This window comes from Eubalaena glacialis, chromosome 1 (genome assembly GCF_028564815.1).
Source record: "Eubalaena glacialis isolate mEubGla1 chromosome 1, mEubGla1.1.hap2.+ XY, whole genome shotgun sequence".
Lineage (NCBI taxonomy): Eukaryota > Metazoa > Chordata > Mammalia > Artiodactyla > Balaenidae > Eubalaena > Eubalaena glacialis.
In genome coordinates this window covers 39622949-39646167 of record NC_083716.1, presented here as the reverse complement: position 1 = coordinate 39646167, position 23219 = coordinate 39622949, and the positions used below count along the sequence as shown (strand labels likewise).

At 40.2% G+C, this 23219-nt stretch overlaps 1 protein-coding gene across 20 annotated transcripts in view; it reads right to left on the bottom strand.

The window, feature by feature from the left end:
• Window positions 1-23219, bottom strand: part of SGMS1 (sphingomyelin synthase 1) — a 296929-nt gene that overhangs the window by 69746 nt on the left and 203964 nt on the right. The window contains exon 1 of one of the 20 annotated variants that reach the window (XM_061176348.1): window positions 2315-2353. The exons of the other annotated variants lie outside the window; for them this stretch is intronic. The gene's annotated coding sequence lies outside the window, so the exon portion shown is untranslated. Of the gene's footprint in view, window positions 1-2314; window positions 2354-23219 lie in introns of those variants that run through there. 20 annotated transcript variants of the gene reach the window in all.

Below are 23219 nucleotides of genomic sequence, written 5' to 3'. Positions count from 1 at the left end.
GTGCTTTACCCAAGATCACACGGCAAAGACTAGCAAAGCTGAGACCAGGCTGTGAGAGCAGTTTCTCAGTGAGAGCCTAAGGTTTGACTGAAGTCTTCCTGTGTGTCTTTCTCCCCACCTCCACCCAACATGCACACAGCTACTACCGGCTCCCCCAAACAAAAGCCCTCCCATAGCTCGTCTGGGTCTGGAGGCTCACGCCCATTTGCAGAGCTGCTTAGTCCAGCTATGCCCACAAAACATAAAACCTCTAACAAGCCCTGTATCTCATTAGACTTTGTATGAAGCTTTTTGTTTTTAGAAACAAAACTGTTTGTAAGCACTTTAGTAATTATTTTGGCTGCACCATTTGCATATTGGTTAATGCACTCATTGCACATCTGTGTCTTTTATTTATTTGATAAGACCAGAACCTTGGTATGACAACATGTGGTTAACCAACTGTTTTGATTAACAATGTTTGATATTTGTAGTGAGGTGGATGGACCTAGAGTCTGTCATACAGATTGAAGTAAGCCAGAAAGAGAAAAACAAATACCGTATGCTAACACATATATATGGAATCTAAAAAAAAAAAAAAAAAAGGTCTGCTGAACCTCGGGGCAGGACAGGAATAAAGACACAGATGTAGAGAATGGACTTGAGGACACAGGGAGGGGGAAGGGTAAGGTGGGACAAAGTGAGAAAGTAGCACTGACATATATATACTACCAAATGTAAAATAGATAGCTAGTGGGAAGCAGCTGCATCGCACGGGGAGATCAGCTCAGTGCTTTGTGACCACCTAGAGGGATGGGACAGGGAGAGTGAGAGGGAGAGGATATGGGGATATATGTATACATATAGCTGATTCACTTTGTTATATTGCAGAAACTAATACAACACAGTAAAGCAATTATACTCCAATAAAGATGTTAAAAAAACAAACAAAAAAACGTTTGAAAACAGTACTGCCTATTGTTTAACATCTTCCATAATACACATCCTCCTGATTTTAGCTGGCTTGGCTTTCCCTTAATTTTTTCAAAGCAACTTCATATTAAAATCAGATTATCCTATTTTACACAAAGAATTCCTTGAATAATAAACATCGGTTAAAATATCTGCACTGAAATTATGTTCAATTCTTACTCAGAAGACTTGATACTTTATATATGTGTAATGTCCATAAATCAAATGCATAAATCATGTTTTACAAAAGACACCTGCAGCAGACAAGACACTTCAGCAGGAAACCAATTTTAACTGGTGAAAGAAAAGAAAGTATCTCTGGGAGAAACAAGTATATACATTTTTAGATTGCTACTATAAAAATTTCCTGAAGCATCAGCTCTGAAGAATCACTCTATTCCCTCAGGGAATTTAAGCCAACAGAATATCCATGTCTAGATGTTTTAAGAGGAACTGGGAAATTTGATGCCTGTACAAATTCCTACAGGGGTGAAGGAATGTCCAAACAATTTCTCTACTGGATCAAGTATCTCTAGTCCCCAGGGAAAATTTCAGAGATTTTAGGATCAAATTAATTCCACTCTGTCACAAAAGTAACCAGTGCATGAAGGCAAAGATGGTGATGGTCATGGTCTGGGTATGGGTCTGGGATAGCACTAGAGAGAGGTGAAAACCAGTGTCATGGGGGAGAGACCGTGGTGTTAGGAATCAGCTCCAAAAGCACTGTGCTTGCTGCCCTGGCCCCGCCTTGGAATAAGACCCAATAAGAGGACAGTCTTCCCCAAGCATCTCCAAGACCTTATCCGAGGTGGTGTGAATTTCCCAAACATTTGATACAAAAATGTTCAAGTATAAAGGAAAAGGCAAGTTCCAATTTCACAACACATTCTAAAGCAACTCAAAAACCATCCAAAGCAGAAAGACTTCTAGACTAGGAGACATAAGACCTAAAGTCAAGTCAATGACTACCCCCTCCCATCTTTCAACTTCTCTTTTGAATTAATTGGGCAGAAATTTAATATCTTTCCTCCCTCACAATGCTATTGTTGGACTTGAATATGACAAACCTTTCAAAACCATGAAATGCTGCACAGATTATTATATTACCCAAAGGATGGCAAATTTATAAATGATTAAATTGTAATATCAACAGTTTCCTGTCTAGGTGACTACAGAAACAAAATAGGATCTAGACACAATCCTTTAGACAGTTTTATCCAAAGCTATGGTTTCTGTATGAGTTCAATAAATAATACAAATCATTATGACTTAGATTTGGGTCTACTTCTTCTAAACATAACATCACTCAATGAAGGCCTAGCCTTACACCTGACTCTACAGGCTAAGGAGGCAGCAGTCATACCTCTGGGTTCTATTAGTAACTGGACCATGAACTTCACACCAGCAGGGCTGTCCTCCTCAGGATCCCTGAAGACCAGCCCATCAAGCACCATGCAGAGGACAATGCTTCCAGAAGAGTGCACCTTTATAACTCCACCAGGGCACAGTCCAAGAGTTATTTCAGTAACAAGAGAAAGAAAAGTCAACAGACAAAAAGTAAATAATTGAATAACAAACATGAGAACAAAGCATTGGGAAGGAAATGGTATGATGTCTGAGATTTACTTTGGCCCCCTCTCTCCCTCCCCTGACCCTGAACAAAGTAGGGCAGAGGGAAAGGTAGAACAAGAATCAGAGAAAGCCAATAGTTGTTAATGCTGGGTGATAAGGATACAGAGTGTGCTACTAGTCACTCCACATTTTCAAAAATTGTCATTATAAAATGTTTTTTAAGCCATAATTTAGTATGAACCCAATTTTTGTTTTGAAAATTACACACGAACACACACAAAAAACATAAGGCACCCAGAAAAAAGAAATAAAAATAAAATAAATACATTAAAAAATCTAATGTTAGGTGGTGGGATGAAACACACAACTGCTAATCAGAGAGCCAGTACTCACAGTAAACAGAAGTTCTTTCCACCAAGCCTCAGGCATTCATCAACAGCTACTGGAGCTACCACTGCTTAATTTTTTTAAATTTTTTTAAGCTGTACAATACGATGAGTTGATATACACATACATTGTGAAACCACCATGTCTTTAATAACCTACCCACACATACAACATTCCCTGAGCAAGGTAAGACCTGACCCTGAAAGTACACCCAAATATTACCCACCCTACAGTCCCCACAGGCAGTGGGGCTTTTACGCATAGCTCATTCCTCAAAGAATGAAAACATTTCCAGATTCTCTACATAAAGAAACCAGGTCAAGTCAACAATAGGAGAGAAAAAAAAAAAGAGGCAAAAAGATCAAACTGTGACACGCAAGAACACCTTACATTAGATGGATGATAAAAATCTAAACACCGCATCCCATTTATTGGAAAGATACATACTAAAGCTTTATTCTGTGTTTCTTTTTCTGTTCTTCCTTTTTTTTTTTTTTTTTTTTTTAACTATTTCCTCACTGGCTCTACATTTCCTTTTTTGATCCAGAGGCAGACAAGAAAGTCAGGAAATATCTGAGAAACTCCACGAATGGCAGATAAGGCGGTGGGTTAAGCAATAATACACCGTTCTAGAAATTCCCTTTGATAAAGGCACTGAGTTCTGAGACTAATTACTAGGGATAGTTACAGAGACTGTGGACCTTTTCTGATATCTGTCCCTCAACAAGAAAAAAGATTCTCTGGGCAAAATGTTTTTTATTAGTATGGACATCCACGATACAGATAACAAAAGCACTGGCTGAACAGTACAGCTTAAAAAGATCTTGCAGGTGAGCTGATAAAGGTCCCCCCAAACAAGGAGATTCTTTTGATCTTACATGCCCTCGGGACACTGTGCTCAGTCATCTTCCCAGAGCAAGGTACTCATTACCCAAATGTCCAGACTCTTGACCTTTGCCCCCTGAGTCATATATCCTCTCTCTACATGGACACACAAAAGCAGGGGGAAAACTGCCACGTAAGCCAATCCTCTGGGTTAAAGGGGAAAATTATTTACATTCCATTCTCACATCCTTCCTCTCTGAAACTTTTTTTTTTTTTGGCTGCACTGAGCAGCATGTGGGATCCTAGTTCCCTGACCAGGGATGGAACCCTGTGCCCCCTGCAGTGGAAGCGTGGAGTCTCAACCACTGGATCTCCAGGAAAGTTCCTCTCTGAATTTTTAAAAGAAGCTTGCTTTCCTTAAAAACTGGTCAGTTCCTATCTTATGGATAATATGAATCTTATGATGTTTCTCATTTTGCTGTGCCCACCAGGAATCCCTTAGCCAAATCTAAAACTGGACTGAACCTAAAGATTCAGTGCTGATATCTAACGAGTCTAAGTGTTTGTTACGTGGATCCCAAATCAAAACGTCCATCACCAGCCACGTGAATTCCTTCTTCAAGAGAGACGAGAGTCAGGGATGGTAATGTGGGTGATGGCATAATGCTGGTTTTCCCCTGGCACTTCGGATGCGTTCTGTACCATAGTTTATGACACATGACAGGGCAGAATTTGTCCAGGCTTGATCAAGAACCACATCCACTAAGAAACTCCTCTTGCCATTCAGTTATCCATAACTTTCAATAGTGTGGATTTTCTCGGAGGGCGTGGTCTTTCAAGAGGTCTGTACAAATTTTGGTTATCAGGCACTATGAAATGGAAATCAAAATAAATTTGAGGTAATGCGAAATAAACATGAAACAGCAAAAAAAACCCCAAGTTTTTTATAGCTATCTATACGTTCTGCTTTAAGTCATAGCTAATTTAATTTGGGGGGCAGGAAAGCAAGACAAGTTTGACCCCAACGTTCAGGCTGTTAGAGCCAAAGTTGCTTTTTTTCTAGGTTTTTGCTTTTCATTCAACACCAAATGGTTTAGCAAGTAATGACTGGTATGAATTTTTTCTGCCTAACTAAAAAGTAAAAATAATGAAGTTAATGACTGCTTCTTAAAAGTGAATCAAGTAATGAACCAAATTAACAAATCACTACATGAACTAGTTATACTTTGAGAACTAATTATCCTATGTAGAATAACACTGTAATCTGCATGGACTCCTTTTAGCTTTTATGTAACAGGATGAGCCTGGCTGAAGCACTTGAGTGAGCTGGGAGTTTCGGCTCACATCTAACTCATGAGCTTATCCCTTGAATCCAGGGATATCAAGAGACAGCAAACCTTGAGGTGATGGCAAACTCCATGCCCTGCTCTCTCTAGCCACATGGCTACTTTTTTGTGATTAGATACCAAAAAATGCCTTCATGGGTTACTGTTATGATTAGTATATTGAATTTTTACAACTCGAGATGCAATTCATAGTAAAAAGCATAGTAACGGGTTGGTGGGGTCCCCTGGATACCTTCACCAATCTGGGACTAGATTAACCCCTCCCTCACAACACACAAAAGCATGTGGATGGCTAAGTAACCAGTCACTGCCACTGACTGGAATTAGCTAAGACAAGCCTGACAACTCTGTTCCCACTGGTCGACGTGCAATGCTTATCAAGACTTAAGTTACATTTGCTCTCAACTTGTTTGTGCAGCTTGTACTTGGTTCTGTTATTACATAATTTAACAAAATATTAAGTAATAATATCTGAAATATATAGAATCTGAAAAAAAGTGACCTGTTGTTTCTATAAAACTAAATTGAATGCTTTAGAAACACTTGACAAATGAAAATAGCTAAAAATGCTGAAAAATTAGGTGTATTCGAGATAATGTTAATATTCTAAGGGGAAAACATGACTTCTCAATATCTAGATGGATTCAGTACTGAGCTGCTTTGAAAGTTTTGATGTTCTGGATTTAAAGAAATAAAGACTGGACATCACCGATGGTGCGCCGTGACTATGATTTGTGAGGGAAAGACAATTATGGAACACAAAACAGAGAACCCATATCCAAAGAAACACTCTTGACACTAAATGAAAGACTAACCAATTCTGAGCGTTGATATTTCTAAGTTTAATAAAATGTTTATGGTGGGCATGTGTCATTTTTCATTATTTCCACTCTCAAATGATTAATCATCCAACTAGGGGTCCTAATTGTATTTGTATTTGACAAAGCTTTCTCTAAGGAACTAAACCAAGGTCTGGACTCTCCCCCTCTATTTCCTTCTTTCCTTGATAAAGAACTTGAACAAAAATGAAAGGGAGACAGTTTGCCTTGATGAAATCTCACCCCCCTTTCAGTGGTCATGTTCTCTGGAGTCTGCACTTCCCTAGGCTCTGCAAAGGAGGCTCCCAGGGCTGCCTGCCTGGTGGCCCAGGTTAAACACTGCCTCTTCTCTTCTCTCCTTTGCATTTACAACCGCCTTTATCTCAAGTCCTAGTATGCTCAGCTAGGAGCTGAGCAAAGTAAGGCAAAGGTCAACTTACACTACAAAGGTGTTTCTTTTCCCCAGGATGTTTGCATTTCAGAAGATCTATCCATAAGTGGTAGCAGTTTAAGAGTATACAAAAAGGAAGTAAAAAAAAAACAAAAACAAAAAACACAGGACTGTAGAGGGGGAGATATTTTGGAACCAGAGATAGCAAGGAACAGGTCAGTCTGAAAGCAAATGAGTTAAAAAGTAGTAAGAACTAGATTTAAACTCCATCTGTGACTTTGGGAAAATTAACAACCTTTCCAAGCCAGTTTCCCTGTATATAAAAATAAGGATAACACCACCTACTTCACAGGATTACATGAAATAAAGAGTTGCAAAGAACCTAGCACAGTCCAGGCATACAGTAGGTGCTCAATCAATCATGGTTGCCTTTAGCAGTCTACTTCCTCACATCCGACCCCACCACGTACCACATCCTCCAAATGGTATTATTTTTCACATCGTGCCTCCCCCAATTTAAGAACCCAAAGATTCTCTTAGAAGTATCTGGGTTCCCACACCTCAATGATTCCCTAAGCAACAGCTCAGGGGCTCTGTTATGAAGAAAGCTGTATAGGGCAAGGTAACATTATTTACAAGATACACACTTGTAAATAAATGCACACTTTTGTGAAAATATGGGGCACTCAAAATGTGAACATCGGTTGATTTATTAAATTTACTCAAAATTAATGTACTGTAAGATCAAAGGCAGTAACAAACAAACAAACAAAAACCCCCAGAAAATAGTCAGTTTATCCTCTTTACATCAATACTCCCAACCCATTCTCTTGCAGTGAATCTGATCATCTAAGATCTCTGATGTAGTTGCTAGATTTAGAGATCCAAACTGTACGCTCTTTGCAAACAGCAAACACCTAGATGAGAGCTCACTCAGGGTGGGGTGTTCTGTGGGTACCAGGTAGGATACGTGGTCATGGGCAGTGTCTGTTTCTACTGTCACTACCCAGTTCAAGAGAAGGATCTTGCATCTTGAATCATACACACACACAGTAAATCAAGATGAAGGCACTGAAGAGTACAGGAAAGATTAAGTATGGGAGTGGCCTGGTCTAGTTCATAAATGAAAGGAGACGGCCATGACACCAAACCAAAGGAGAAAGGAGAGAAAAGGGGACACAGCTAGCTTATGTTTAACAACATTCCAACGACACACACTTCTGATTACAGCTTACTCTCCCTTCCGTGAAAGAGAAAATCAATTTCTAAAAGTTCTGAAGAACAAAGTGTCTGGGTTTATTTAGATTTCTACAACTCTTTGCCTCTGTGCACATGAGTTATCTTTTCTGGGTAAGCATCAACTACTCTACATTGCTTTGATTTTCTCTTTGGAAGACAAACACAAGTTGAGAAAGCTGCCTTTCCCATTTGCCAAAGATCATAAAATGCAACAGCTGTTACCTAAGCAACCGTTCAGGTTTCAAAGGTATTCAAGATAAATCAGTTATTTCCTTTAAAGAAAAAGCTTTTCTCTTCCACATATGTTAATCGTATGTTAATCATAAAGAAGCCACTAAAAACAAATGAGTTTTGGGCCTATGGAAGGATGATGGTGATGAAATCCACCTCAAGAAGTGGCATCTGAGAACTGTGATGCTGAATCATTTCACTTCTCTTCAGTGTATAACTTGGGAGTAACTCTACTATGTACTAGATACATTTCAAAAGACTACACACAGAAATAACCCCACACCTGGACTTTGTGCTCTGGTGTGCTAACAAATATTTTAGAATACAGTTAATATCATACTGCATTTTTTTTCTCATTAATAAAAGAGGCAGACTTGTTGGTTATTTCTCTACTCTCTCTGAGCTTCTTAAAAAATAAAGGTCTTTGGGCAATAATAATTACTTGAAATAAGAATTAAAAATAAATATGTATGCACTTCAAATGGAAACCCCAAAACAGATGATATAAAAATAATCAGATTCTTCACAGCTCTACAAATGCAGGGAGCAGGCATCTAAAATATTTACAGGAACTATCAGATATTGAAATATTAAATATTGAAATTATCCTAAATTTTAAATTATCAGCTTTTAATTCAAAATAGTTTATAAAATCAATTTAATAGCAACTTTAACTTTTAAAATTTTTAAATTATTTTAACACTACAGAGTTTTTAGTCCAAACGGGTTGCACGACTTTTCTAAGCAATTTGAACGTAACAATTAGCACCCAAAACTGGTTTGGGATATCACGACTGAGAACTTTTTGGTATCACTTCTCAAAGGTGAGGTTCTGGTAAGTTCTTGCCGTGTCTTGGTAACATGTCTTCTGTGAAACCTGCACATATTCTCAATCAAACTAAGTCAAGAATCCCCATTACTATCAAGCCACCACATGAAGAAATTAAACAAGCTGAAAACCACCCAACAGTTCTCTTTTGATATGGCAAGCATTACTGAGGAACCCTAACAACTGCAGTTTGTCTCTGTGGAACAGAAGACAAAAATTTATAATAATAATAATAATGATGGGGCCTTCCCTGGTGGTCCAGTGGTTAAGAATCCGTCTTCCAATGTAGGGGACGTAGGTTCGATCCCTGGTCGGGGAACTAAGATCCCACATGCCATGGGGCAACTAAGCCCACGCGCTGTAACTACTGAGCCCACGTGCTCTGGAGCCCGCACACCACAACTAGAGAGAAGCCCACGGAACACAACGAAGAGCCCACGTGCTGCAACTAAGACCCGACGAAGCCAAATAAATAAATAAATATTTTTTAAAAAAATGACGATGATGATGATAATAATGATGATGATAATTCTTTGTATTATTCAAGACAGAACTAAGCCCTAATATAATGAACAATTCTAGCCAGGAGTTTTATGTGAGCCAAAATCAAAAGAATAAGAAAAGAAATACTACTCATGGATATTAAATTCTTAAAAGTGATAGGGTATATGAAATGTCCAGAGAAGACCAATCTGTAGAGACAGAAAGTAGATTAGTGGTTGCCTGGGGCTGGGGCTGAGAATAGGGATTAACTGTAAAAGGGCAAGAGGGATCTCACTGGACTGATAAAAATGTTCTATAACTGGTTTATGGTGCTGGTTGCTTAACTTGGTAAATTTTTAAAATCTCTGAACCGTGCACTTAAAAGAGGTGAATTTTACAGTAGGTAAGGTATACCTCAATAACGTTTCTTTTCCTTTTTTTTTTTTTTTTTTTAAAGTGATTGGGTGATCATTTGGTCTTGGCATTTTGGTTGGGGCTGGGAAGTAACTAAGTAAGGATGTACTCACATCCTCATTTGTGAGAATGTTCATCCTAGTACCTTCTAACAACCTGAATCTCATAAGAGGAAAATTAGTTAGATTATAGTACTTTCATACAGTAAAATATATGCAGCTACTATAAATGGTGTAGGCAAAATGGGACAACAATCTAAATGTCCATCAATGAAAGTGGTACACTGGAAGAAATTATGGTGCAGTCATCCTCTGAAAGTAGTGCAATCCATACTAAATAGACGATCGAAATATATGTGTTAGATTATATACAATACATATAGAAATATGTCCAGCATATCCTGAGTGAAAAAATGCCTCGCAGAACAATGCATATGGTAGGACATTAAGAAACGGGTGTAGATTATCTATGCATGTGCGTGTGTTTCCATGTATATTTGGGAAAATACATACCAAGCTGTTTACAATGTTTCATTAGCCCTTGGAAGTAGAAATGGGAAGAGAGGATTTTCCATCAAAGTTCAAGGAAGAGATTTGGAAGTAAGTGCACTGAAGTGCTGAGAATGGTTGTCATTGGATAGATGGGATTTATATATTTTTTTTAATGTTCTTTGTAACTGTCTTTATTTTGTTACAGGGGAGGAAGGCTGGTATAGTAGTAGTCAAGAGATGACCCAGATTTAAATCCTGGCCCTTCTGTTTACTGCTGTGAGATCTTGAGCAAATTACTCAACCACTCTGCGCCACAGCTTTTTGTCTCCGTAAACCGAGGATAATAATAGCACCTACACCATAGCTTATGAGGATTAACTCAGTATATCATATATACAAGGCACTTAGAGAGTAGTACATAATAAGTATTCCCAGTTAGTGCTCATCAGCATGTATATCAGTACATTATTAGTAAGAAAAAAAAAAAACATGAAGAGAAACTTTACTTTTGTGGGGAAAAAGAAAGAAGTATAAAATCACATGCACTGACCTTTTGTTCCATTGCCTCAAGTATATTCAATATGAGTATGGGAGCAGGATGCACCAGGCACTGATCAAAGTCTGGACAGTCATCAGAGCCTGTCTTATGACCAATAATGATGTAACTGACCTCCCTGTGAGCTACACCGAGGCCAGAGGGTACCTGGACGGGAAGCTCCCAAGTGCTCTGGCTCAGTGTGTGGTGGCCAATTCATAATGCAGCCACCGCCAATGGAACGTCACTGTCTCCCGGTGGCGATAATTAACGTGTGTGACCAGACCAACGGCAGAGGACTCCAGAAACACAAACGCTCCAATATAAATACTTACACCTATAACTGACCTCAGTGGGACTTGTGGCCACATCTCGAGACATACAACATAAACCAGGGTCAATTATGTGACACTTGAGCCAGCAATGGGAAAAATCATTAATTGTCACATTCTAAGAGCACATCTCTCTGCCTTCCTGAAAAACAGCAAGTTCTAAACTGGCCCCATTTCCCATACCTGATGTTGTAAGAGGTACTTTCAACATCAGCGATGCCGGAGATCTTTATCAACAGCTGCCCTCTCCATCTGCACAATACCAGAAACCTCCTTAAAGGGAGGACACATATTTGTCGAGCGATTATTATCTACCAAATTCATCTATTTCTCTCAAAACTCTTCGAGGTAGGTATTTTAATCTCCGCTTTTACAAATTAAAAAAACTGGGGCTCGGAGAGCGTGTATTCCTTATTCGGGAACACCCGTGAGCGGCAGCATGAGAACCAAATGCGGAAACTTCATTTCCAAAGCCTCTGCTTTCCCACTCACTGTAAAGCCTACTAGTTTTATTCTCAAGTGGTTCACACTTTTCATTTCAACTGCAAAGCATTCCTCCAAAAAGTCTACACACCACTGAAAATTTATACCACCTAATCAAAAATACCCCACAAAAGGTCCTGTATTTTCTTGAAGTATCTATTTTTTTTTTACAACGGTCACTGTTGATATTAGCATTTTATTTTTCATTTGCTTAGTTTCTCCAGGCCCGGCTTGGAGCCTTTCGACAAGGCACCAGTATCTCACCTGCAGACCCGCCCTCACTGAGTGGAACTAATGACAGACACTCCTGCTTTTAGAAACTCATTCTTCAAAGTAGATTCCATTCGTCTTATTCATTTATCCTCCTGTATAAGATGTCAAAGACAAATTCACAAATGAATTTCTGTCAGCCTTATTTAGTCAACTTGATTTATAAGCTAAAGCTAAGGATGCAAGGTGGACTAAAGTGGTACAAAACTATTGTGCCTAAGAAATCATTTGTGAGCTTTCCTTTGACACATCTAGGCATTTTTAAACATCTCCATTTATCTTTCATTTTGATATCCTGTTTAGAAAGGTGCCATTACCAAACTACCAAAAATTTATCTGGTCGAAACTAATTAATGACATCATCAATTATTTCAGCAGTCTGCATTGAAACGAAGGCTTAACAAGCACCATGATCATTCAAAATAACAATGGCTGGTTCTCTAATGTTCTGATGTCCAATTATTTTTGCACTGAATGTTACTGAATAGTTGCAGAAGTCAAAGCTTAGCATTACCTTTCTCAAAAATAAATCCATCTTCCTATTATAAGGGCCTTATTTCAGTAAATTCAACTTAACGGAATCAACTGCCTTCATAGAACTATGAAGAGTAAACAAAGCCATTAGACACCTCATCTCAGGTCAAATGGCATGAAAAAGAGGCCAGGATCCTATTGGAAATTAAGATTTATTGTTATTTTCAGAGAGCAGGACTGTAGGTCAAACCAGGAAAATACTGTACCATAATATTGCCCTTTATAGGATACCATTAAAAGGCTTTCCGTATGTATGAATAAGTACATGAATATAGATTATACGAAATTTCAGGAAATCCTTAAAATCTTCTCTGGGAAAGAACTAGTCAAATCTTTTCCTTGGATTTAGGCTGGGTCATAGTTTACAGTATACGTAACGTGCTTTTTTTTTTAAAAATAGTAATCTTATTTATTTATTTATTTATTTATTTTTGGCTGTGTTGGGTCTTCGTTTCTGTGCGAGGGCTTTCTCTAGTTGCGGCAAGCGGGGGCCACTCTTCATCGCGGCACGCGGGCCTCTTCATTATAGCGGCCTCTCTTGTTGGCTCCAGACGCGCAGGCTCAGTAGTTGTGGCTCACGGGCCTAGTTGCTCCGCGGCACGTGGGATCCTCCCAGACCAGGGCTCGAACCCGTGTCCCCTGCATTGGCAGGCAGATTCTCAACCACTGCGCCACCAGGGAAGCCCGTAACGTGCTTTTATACAGTCAATTTTTGTTAACGAGAATCTTAAAGTTTAAATGTTCAGATGAGAAGTCCGTCCTTTGAAGAAATGTGGAGGGATAGCCACTCTTGATCTATTCATTATTTTAAAATTGAATTTTAAAAAAATATTGTTTTAGCAACACTCTAGTCACAAGAGAATAGTTATAAATATCTCTGACTGGCCGGTCCAGACAGGTAACCATGTGAACACAAAGAAAGAGGAGGTTGGTATCAGTGGTCTTGGTGTAAATAAGACGGTATGGGGTCTCCAGGGCTATGAGAGACACTAGGATTCATGGAAATAACTTTGGTCCCAAACTACAACTACCAGGCCTCAAAAACAGCAGATAGTGTGGCCAACTTTTCTTAACCCCCAACCTCCTTTCATTTCTTTTTTAAAAGAGAACATGTTTTATATTCCTTACACCAGAATAACAATATTTTCAATGAACAGTGAAAGACAGGATATATAACATGGGAAAAAATATTTGCAATACATATATGAAAGGACTAATTTCCCTAATTTAAAATGAGCTCATATAAGTCAATATGATAAAGACAAAGAACCCTGCAGGGAAGAAAAGGAGCAAAAAGAAAGAGGAAGGAGAAGAGGAAGAAGACAGTACACAGTAAAGCATAGGAGCAGACAATTTACAAAAAGAAATATGAATGCCCAAGGAACCTATAGAAAGATACGAAACCTGTTATTAAAGATAAGCAAGTGGGGGCTTCCCTGGTGGCGCAGTGGTTGAGAATCTGCCTGCTAATGCAGGGGACACGGGTTCGAGCCCTGGTCTGGGAAGATCCCACATGCCGCGGAGCGGCTGGGCCCGTGAGCCACAATTGCTGAGCCTGCGCGTCTGGAGCCTGTGCTCCGCAACGAGAGAGGCCGCGATGGTGAGAGGCCTGCGCACCGCGAGGAGGAGTGGCCCCCGCTTGCCACAGCTGGAGAAAGCCCTTGCACAGAAACGAAGACCCAACACAGCCATAAATAAAATAAATAAATAAAATTTAAAAAAAAAGAAAAAAAATGCTCCCTATTTCACTTACAAAATTAATTTTAAAAAAAAAGAATGCATTACATAAATCAATTACAATAAAAAAAAAAATTTAAAAAAAAAAAAAAAAAAAAAAGATAAGCAAGTGAAAACAAAGAGATAACATTTTTAACTTATCAGATTGGCAAAAATGTTAAAGCCTCGTGACTTACAGTGGTGATGGGGGTGTGGGAAAGACACAACCTTGGGAAGAGAAAACCAATCTGTGTAGCCCTTCGAGAGTACAATCTGGAAATGCTTACCAAAGTTAAAGATGCACGCATCCTCTGACTTAGCCATCTCACTGCTAGGAATGTAACCTACTGATATATCATCAGGAGGTTTATTTACAAAAAGGCGAACTATAATAACTCCAGTAGGTAACTACCATTCCTCCCCACAAATACTTGGCAATTACTAAACTAGCCAGAAAACAAAGGTAAAATCAATTACTACACGTCCATAATGTGGATGAAATAATGAAATCTTGTACATATCATATTAAAGTAAATAAGGAAGATCTGTGTGTTGACGGGAAAGAGCTCTAAAAAAGTATTAGGAAAAGTACAAAAAAAAGGCTATAGAAAATATGTACAACTGAATCCCTTTATTAAAAAAATGTAAAAAGCAGAGAGTCAGAAAGATGCAGATATATGCCCAAAACATTTTTTTTCCTGGAAGAAATCACAAAAAATGTAACAATAGTCACATTTGAGGAGAGGCTTTTACTTCTCTTTTTGTACCTTTTGATACCATTTGTATGTTAGCCATGTACACACACTGTTTTTTATTTATTTTCAACGTCATCATGGGTTACCTGAATGTAAGATTATGGACTGTTCTCTCTCTTTACATTTGAAATCTAATTTAAAAAAATGTTAAAGCTATAAGCCTTTAAAACATCTGAACCTCCCAAAATATATTTAATGAGCTAAAGGTTTTTCAGGAGAGTTCAAAGGAAGAAAAACTCAAAATAAGAAATGAAGTAGAGAAAAAGAAGGCAGCACAGACAGATCAAGTTATCAACTTGGGTTCAAGGTCAAGGCTGAGTACCTGTCCCTTTCTAATGTTTTAAACAAAGTGATAAATTATGCATTGCATGGTGTTAGGGAGCAAGAAACTGCTATGAAATCTAGCAGTTCAGAGCTGTGGAATGCAGAAAACAACCCGGAGGGAAAAATCTTTAAAAAGCTCTTCTGGAAGGTCTATTCTTCCAAATTCACAAGAAAGCAGTAAAGAAATGCACTAGCAAACAACCACTACATACAAATAAAACCATAACCCTATATATTATATTGTGAAATCCTTTGGCAAATATTTATAAAGCGTCAGAGATAAATCTCAAATTGAATTACTTCATGTGCAATTATAATTCTAGGTTGTACCAAATATTTTCACAAGCATTAAACAAAAAGCCTGGGATGTCATCTGGTTGGATGGCATTTCATAAATGTAGCATGCACCAATTCCTGATTATCCATGTATTTATCTAAGGTTTAAGAGGCAAACAATAAAAAAGAAAATGAAAGAAACTTCATCTTCAACAGTCCCTTAGTGATAAGTCACCACATGGAAAACACAGGTAATCAAGCCATATAGTGTTCAAAGTCTGAGGAAAATGATTCAGTACCATCAAGGGAAAAATTAAAAACCACTCCAAAATATATACATCATGTGCTACTGCCTGGTTGAATGAAAGAAAAATAAAGGTTCTGAGAAAAGGGTGAGCTTTTTCCTCCATGTGCCAGTTATCAATTTACTGTCTGTCCGCCATAAGTTCACCCTTTACTGCCTGATCTGCATAAATGGATCTGGGCCCCTGAGATATTTTTTCACTTGCTCGCTTGCATGATGTTGTTAACCACTGTCAGCAAAAGATGCTGGCAAGACACAGCTGGAGGAAGGCCCCGTGCCTCCTGGTTCTGGCACGCTCCTTGGCAGCCTCCTGCAATATAAGCAGCTTCGCTGGCACCCGTCTCCCGCTTTTGTAGTGGAGTATCCCGCCCACATCTCCCTGTGCACAGCATTCCCCAAAGGATGGATGGTGCCTTTTCAGCAAGTTCCACCAGCCTGGCACCACAGCAATTTCTCTGCCATACAGTGGGTCACAGCCAGGAGCGTTCTCTCCAACAAGGTCTGGATCAGGTATGAGGTGTGGCCTTTGCCTCAGGGGCCCAAGGGCCAGTGGTTGCTCCCTATTATCTATTATTTCTGTACTCTAGAGCTCTGTTTACTTCTTATTAGCCAAGCCATCACTGCTCCAACCCCTTGTCATAGCTAATAACTCTCAATATTTAACTGCTGCCCTGTACAAACTACTGTATGGTATCTGGTCCCCGACTGCACTGACTGACACACTCTCTTTATCTACCAGCGTTCCTGCTGCAGGCCCCATGGCAAACTACACAAGTGAAAGAAAGAGCAAGAATTTGCATTTTTCCATTTCTGTCCCTGGCTGCATGGCCTTAAACTACCTACATTCTCTCATCCTGTTTGCTCACCTCTCAAAAAAAAAAAAAAAAATTAATATATATATATATATATATATATATATATAAAATGTATCACTGTGATATTTATAATATTAATGCTGTGAGGAGTAAGTTGAGCATAGGCAAACCACGAATCCAGTACCCAGCCCACATAATCTGACATGTCTTTAGTTATCCACACCTAGCACCCTGACACATGGAGAGCTTGAGCCCAAATCTGCCGAATACTCCATGCTCCAAAGATCAGGAGAGGTTATCCGTTCAGAAAACAAACATAGCAAAAAAAAAAAAAAAGACAGAAAAAAACCCACATTCATATTCCTCACTTTTCAAGTTATTTTCACAATAAAATTCTAAATAACAGTCATAGAAGGGCAGAAAGTAAGAAGCACTATGATTTTTCATTGTATTAAAACTTCTCCCACTTAGATGAAAATCACTTCAGGGAGAAAATCTGGTTATCCCTTGAGGATTTCCTGGTTAGATTAGACCTGTGCAATTTTAAGGTTAAATTCCACGTCATGAAAAAAAAAGACTTTTTTTGGAGTATGGTGGGAGGAAGGAAAAGAACCCTAGGGAGAGGCACTCTCTTGTAGGTTAAGGGTTGTCATCATTCTGCACCCCTCCCTCACTTTCTCACATAAACGTGGTCACCAAATCCCACCAATTCTATTCCACAGACTTCTCCTAAATGGAATATGTCCTCTCTTGCTTGGAACCACTGTCGCTGCCTACACCCTGGTCTTCAGAAGGGATCACGTGGGTTATTACAATCCAGTGGGTTATTACAATCCAGGGAGATATCAGATCCTCCCTGCCATCAAAGTTTCGTAGCATAAAGATAGGATAACGTTATTTAAACCTCCACCCGCCCCTGCGACAACATCACGCTCCTACATGAGACCACTCTTCCAGCCTCTGTATTCTGGTCTCCCTCAGTGACTCAAGGAACCCCAAAGTGTCAGGCTGTTTCAGGGCTCCAAGTCTTCACAGGGGCTGTGAACCCGGCCTAGAATGCCTCGTGTAGGCCCCACTCCCGTTCCCTGGCAAGTCCTGCTCACCCTAAGGCCCCTGGCAGAGGCCTCCTTGAAGACAGGATTAGTTCCACTGAAATGGACCTACATTCTAGGTCTTGAGCTCCTCTAGGGCAGAGACCGGCTCGTACTCGTCTTTGAACGTCTGGCCATTACATGGAAGCAGCAGCAAGTCTACTCATGACTGGGAATAATAATACCTACCTTATGCAGCAGCTGTGAAGGAAAGAGATAAGGCCTAACCACTGTCAGCAGCTATAAGTAAACGAATACTGCTATAGGACATAATACAGATAATGAAATACACCGGTTTAGATCAGAGCTCTCTGCAATGGTTTCATGCTATGAAAAATAGCTGAAGCCTTTAAATTATGATTCCTAACCATATAGCCATTCACTTGGTGAACAAACATTTATCGAATGCTTACTTTATGCTAGGGTGCAAATTTACTGTTATCATAAACCATCACATGAGTCAGGACAGTAGTGGACTCAGTGTAGAAAACAGGATAATTAAACTGAATTTAAAATCTCTATGAGATTACAGATATTATTACAATATTAAAGATTACAATATTATCTTAAAATATTGGGAGAAAAAAGTCAATGATCCAAAGCTGATGGCATACCAGGAATTGCTTTATTTTCTATTTCTGTATAATCAGTGTATAGTATTTTTAGTTGCCAGGGGATGTTCTTTTCAGAGGCCCCGCTTTTCCCTAGTTTGAGCCAAAATGACAAACCACAGGGATTCTGAGAAGATAGCACTCAGGATAACTGGGCTAGTCCAGACGTTTATTTATTAGACCCTAATGAACTCCCCCAGAAGATTCCTACCCTGGTTCCCTATCTCCAGGCCCTCCCCTCTCCCACTCATTCTTCCTACTCATGATACTACATTCCTAGGTTCCTCATCTTCCCTGCCCACTTAGAGAGGGCACTGGCTTCTACCTTTTTAATTTGGTGGCTGCAAACATATTCTTTATTTTAAAAAAAAAAAAAAAAAAAGTGAAAGCTTTCTGTGAAAAAATCTTCCAAACAATGCACTTCAGTAAATTTTGAACCGATCTATTAAAAACCTAAAAATGTACTCACTATGTGCCAGGGACCTGGACTACCGAGATGCATGGAACACAGTCCCTGCCCCCGACGAGTTCACAGTCCGTCTCAAGAGAGAAGCATGTAATGCAACCTACTAAGCGATGTATGGAAAAGTGCATGACTGCGCACGCCTGGAGGCCAGGACGCATTAGGCCACCTTATATTGGTTGGCCAAAAAGTTCGTTCAGGTTTTCCTGTACGATGTTATGGAAAAACCCGAATGAACTTTTTGGCGAACCCAATACATAAGAGGTGCTCAGCTCACCAGATACCAGCTGCGCTGGTCCTGGGCTGATAGATCCATCCCTTCTGGTCCCCGACTCTGCTCTGCGTTGTCACAGGGGATCAACCTGCTGGATTCAACCAAAGGGAGGCGCTGGCGGAAGACTGGAGAGCAGAAGCTGCCACGAGTACTTCTCACCCACCTTCCTGTCCGGGATCTCCTTTGTGGCTTTGGCTTTTATCTGTCCCTGAGCTCCAATAACAGCCTCCACAACTTGTCCCTCCAGCCTGAGACTAGTAATGACTTTCTGCTGGGGCTAATCCCTAGGCTTCTTCAATGGGCTCCCTGTTGCACCATCACCTGTGGAAAGAACTTCACTAAATACCCTCTATTGTAAATAAAAGTGGCTTCTGTTTTCCTACTTAGGTCCTGACTAGCCAGTTACACTATAATGTGCTGATAATTCCCTTTGACTCTCAAAAGCAGTCAGGCTCCGCTGGAATTCAAAGTTGAAACTTGAGGAAAACTAAGATTTTCAATAATAATAATAATACCTTCATTTGGCCTAAAAGAGTCAACTTTGTTAAACCCTAGAAATGTTTTGGTTTATATAGGAATTCCTTGAAAATGGATCCAATGCCTTAATACATATTTTCCTTAAGGCCGAATCACCTTCCTGGGATGAGATGACGTAAACGTTCTGTATCTGTCCTGCCCACCATGGTGACCACCAGGCACGTGTAGCTCTTGAGCACCGGGATGTGGTTAGCATGACTAAGAGACAGAATGTTTAATTTAATTTTATTTAATGTGTTTAAATATCTGCAAGTGGCCAGTGGCTGCAGGACTGGACAGCAGAGGTCTAGCATATGGTCATCTCTATTGTGGGGAAGAACTCCTGCTGCGGGTGTTTCTGTGGGCGTTGGCAGGGGACAGGTGGATACAGAGAGAAGCACTGTAGAACTATCAGCCCTTTTGTTCATTCTATTTACAGTTTAAAAATATAACAACCCCTGGCCTACCTGATCCCCAACCACAGGAACACACAATTTACTCAGATAACTTAGTTAACAAACTTTCAGAGAATAAACCTCCTTTGAACACAATGGTAGCTTGAGAATGAAGGGCTGGAGAAAATGTTGGTTGGTGAGAAGTACAGGGTTCAGTCCAGTAAGAGGAGGAGCTCTCTGGAACTGTAAATAACGTTAGAATCTTGCTTTGCGTTCCCTATTCTTCAACCCAATGGGAATAACCTCCTGCTTATTCCCTACTGCACTGACCCAGTCCAATCCTTACTTTCTTTCCAAGAGGATTCTCCTAGAGTCTTCCTAGGGCCGTGTGGTTTTCACACGACATATCTCCATCCATCCTGGAGCTGCTCCAATTGTAAAAGGCATTCCCCTTGATCTAGACCGGTGATGACTAGTTTCTGGGTTAGAAACATTCACTTTCACATCTCTGACCTTGACGTGGACATCATCAAAGTAAATGACATCAGGTTCCTGCTTCTCCTGAGAATTCTGCTCCCAGAAGTAAATGCTAAAGATTTAAGAAGGTGACTCTCCCAGGCCACTAGACTGATATTATCAAACCATTGCTGAATAGCACAAAATCACTTACTATCAACAGTACTTAACTGCAGGGAATCGTTTCAGTATATCCGTGGGAATATAAAAATATTAAAAGGACAGTTTTACATGAATAGACTTTAAAAGTACCACAGCTTCCAGAACCTTAATGCCCCAAAGACTTGGCCATATTATCCTGAGAACCAAATAAAAGTATACTTCATAAATGTACAAGAATCTTAGCAATACAAAACCGTACTGAAAAATTCTACTGTGAAATGTGGGCTATGAACTGCTGTGATTGGGGACTTCTGTAATTGTTTAGTAATTTGTGCAATTTAAATGAGAATTACAGGATACGCTAACTAGCAAAGTAGGAATTAGTTAGTTTACATGGTAACTGTAACGATAACAATGTACTCTAGTTTGCTTTACTCATGTCTACATGAGTCACTCACAATAGACCATCACATTTCCAGCATGAATAAGCATTCCGTTACACTCATTTTTCTTCTCAACATTTTCGAAAAAGCAAACAATATACTATCATTAGGATGGGAATCACACTCTTTTTTTTTTAAACCCCACATTTGTTTATTTATTTATCTATTTTTTGGCTGTGTTGGGTCTTCGTTTCTGTGCAAAGGCTTTCTCTAGTTGTGGCAAGCGGGGGCCACTCTTCATCGCGGTGCGCGGGCCTCTCATTATCGCGGCCTCTCTTGTTGCGGAGCACAGGCTCCAGACGCGCAGGCTCAGTAATTGTGGCTCACGGACCTAGTTGCTCCACGGCATGTGGGATCTTCCCAGACCAGGGCTCGAACCCGTGTCCCCTGCATTAGCAGGCAGATTCTCAACCACTGCGCCACCAGGGAAGCCCCCTGGGAATCACACTCTTATGTTGCCGGTCACAACATAAGAAAAGGACACTCACGGTGAAGACAAGCAACACTGGGGAAGCCAGCTAGTCCGTGCAGAGTACTGCATCTTGGTGGACTTACCACAGTCCAAGGCTGGCCCTTGAACCTTGCAATTCATAAATATGGTGATCAAGAGAGGGTTCAGGCTAACCAAACTCAGGGTGACAGTAAAGTAAAAATGTCAATTTAATACCATCATGTAGACTGGATGGTGGATGCTGATATCTGCTGATCCTGTGTCTCCTGAAAAGTATAATTCATGAGGAACCCAAATTATAATCAGAAGGATGCATCACGGGCATGGAAGGGTAATGTGTTTTGTGGCTTCCTGTGTGGCCCGACACTGCACTGTGAGGTTAAGGTAGGCTCAGGGGGGGCTTCCCTGGTGGCGCAGTGGTTAAGAATCCGCCTGCCAATGCAGGGGACGCGGGTTCGAGCCCTGGTCCGGGAAGGTCCCACATGCCGCGGAGCAACTAAGCCCGTGTGCCACAACTACTGAGTCTACACCCCTAGAGCCCGTGCTCCGCAACAAGAGAAGCCACCGCAGTGAGAACCCCGCGCAACTCAATGAAGAGTAGCCCCCGCTCGCGGCAACTAGAGAAAGCCCGTGTGCAGCAACAAAGACCCACCACAGTCAAAACTATTAAAAAAAAAAAAAAAAAAAGTAGGCTCAGGGGTGTCCACTGGGGAGGGCAAGACCACAGTCTAAGTCAGGTTGGGAACCTAACCATTTGATTTCAAAAGCCCACAGACGGCCCCACCATTGGGATAAGATCCATACGGAGGCCTGCTGATACTATACAAGGGGCAGGGGACCTTCTCCCGTAGAGAGGCCAGCCTGGCCTCTCCAAGTTCCACTCCGCTAAATTCCCCTTCAAACAGATCCCTTCTCAGACTAGCATGCCAGTTACCTTTAACTAAGTTATAATTCTGCCCTGGAAGCCATTTAATCTCTTTACTTACTTTCTCTATCTTTGCTGTGATTCATTCATTACAGAGGTGTTTTATAGTTTCTTTGGGGGTCTTATCTTTTTATCCAAGTCAGAAAGTGGAAGGGATCTCCCTGTTGGCCCTCATGTAGGGTACACACACCACATTTAGGGTAGGAGCCAACAACTCCACAGGGAGATGAAGTCTTTACGAATTTCAGGGAAGGGGGACGGACAGCTTTAAAAAAAAAAGAAGCATAGAAAACTCCACCCCCAACTGATATTGAAAGAAGTATAATTTTAAAAAACCATTAAATGCCAAAAATACAAGCTAACAGACCTTAGACATGTAGAATGAGCTATCCTATTACACTCTACTTTGACATTTTAAATCTCTTTGTTCCTTTTATGTCTAAAATGTGTTGGGGCCTTCTGGTGAGACTCTAGTTTCAAAACCCAAAGAAATCTATCTCTAGATCTGTTGACTCAGCACAAGTCTAGAACTTGGATTTTGGTATCAAATACTGAAGAGTTTCACCAAGCCGGTGCCCAGGGGCCTTTGTAAATCCATAGTCAGCCTTCCAACACTTTTAACAACACTTTCGGCAGCTCATGGAATTTTCTAGTCTCATCCACCTGTGAGAAATCAAAATGATACATATAAGGATGTACCTAAAGTGGAGCAGTCATCTATCAGGTCTCAAGAATTGTGGTCAATGTCACCATCTAAAATAGTGATGTATCTATTAATCTCATTTAGTTTATTATTAACCTGACTTTCAGCTTTGCTTTAATATCAAACTCTTGCCTTCTGGCCCCAGAGAGGTATGCAATTTTGTGTAACCAATTCGGGAGTCTCCGTTAGAATCACTGAGTTTTTGCCAAGAATGCCTACCTAGAAAATCAGGGGCAGCTTGAGACCATGAGGGTCTCGAATGCCATCTTCTATTTCTGCACAATCAGGAGAGTTAAGCAAGCTTGAACGTTAGCTTAATGAAAGCCTCCGAGCACTAACAGGGCTTAGTCTGTGTTATAAATTCTCCAAAGGGTGATCCCCAAGTCATTCCATTCTACATGCGGCTGC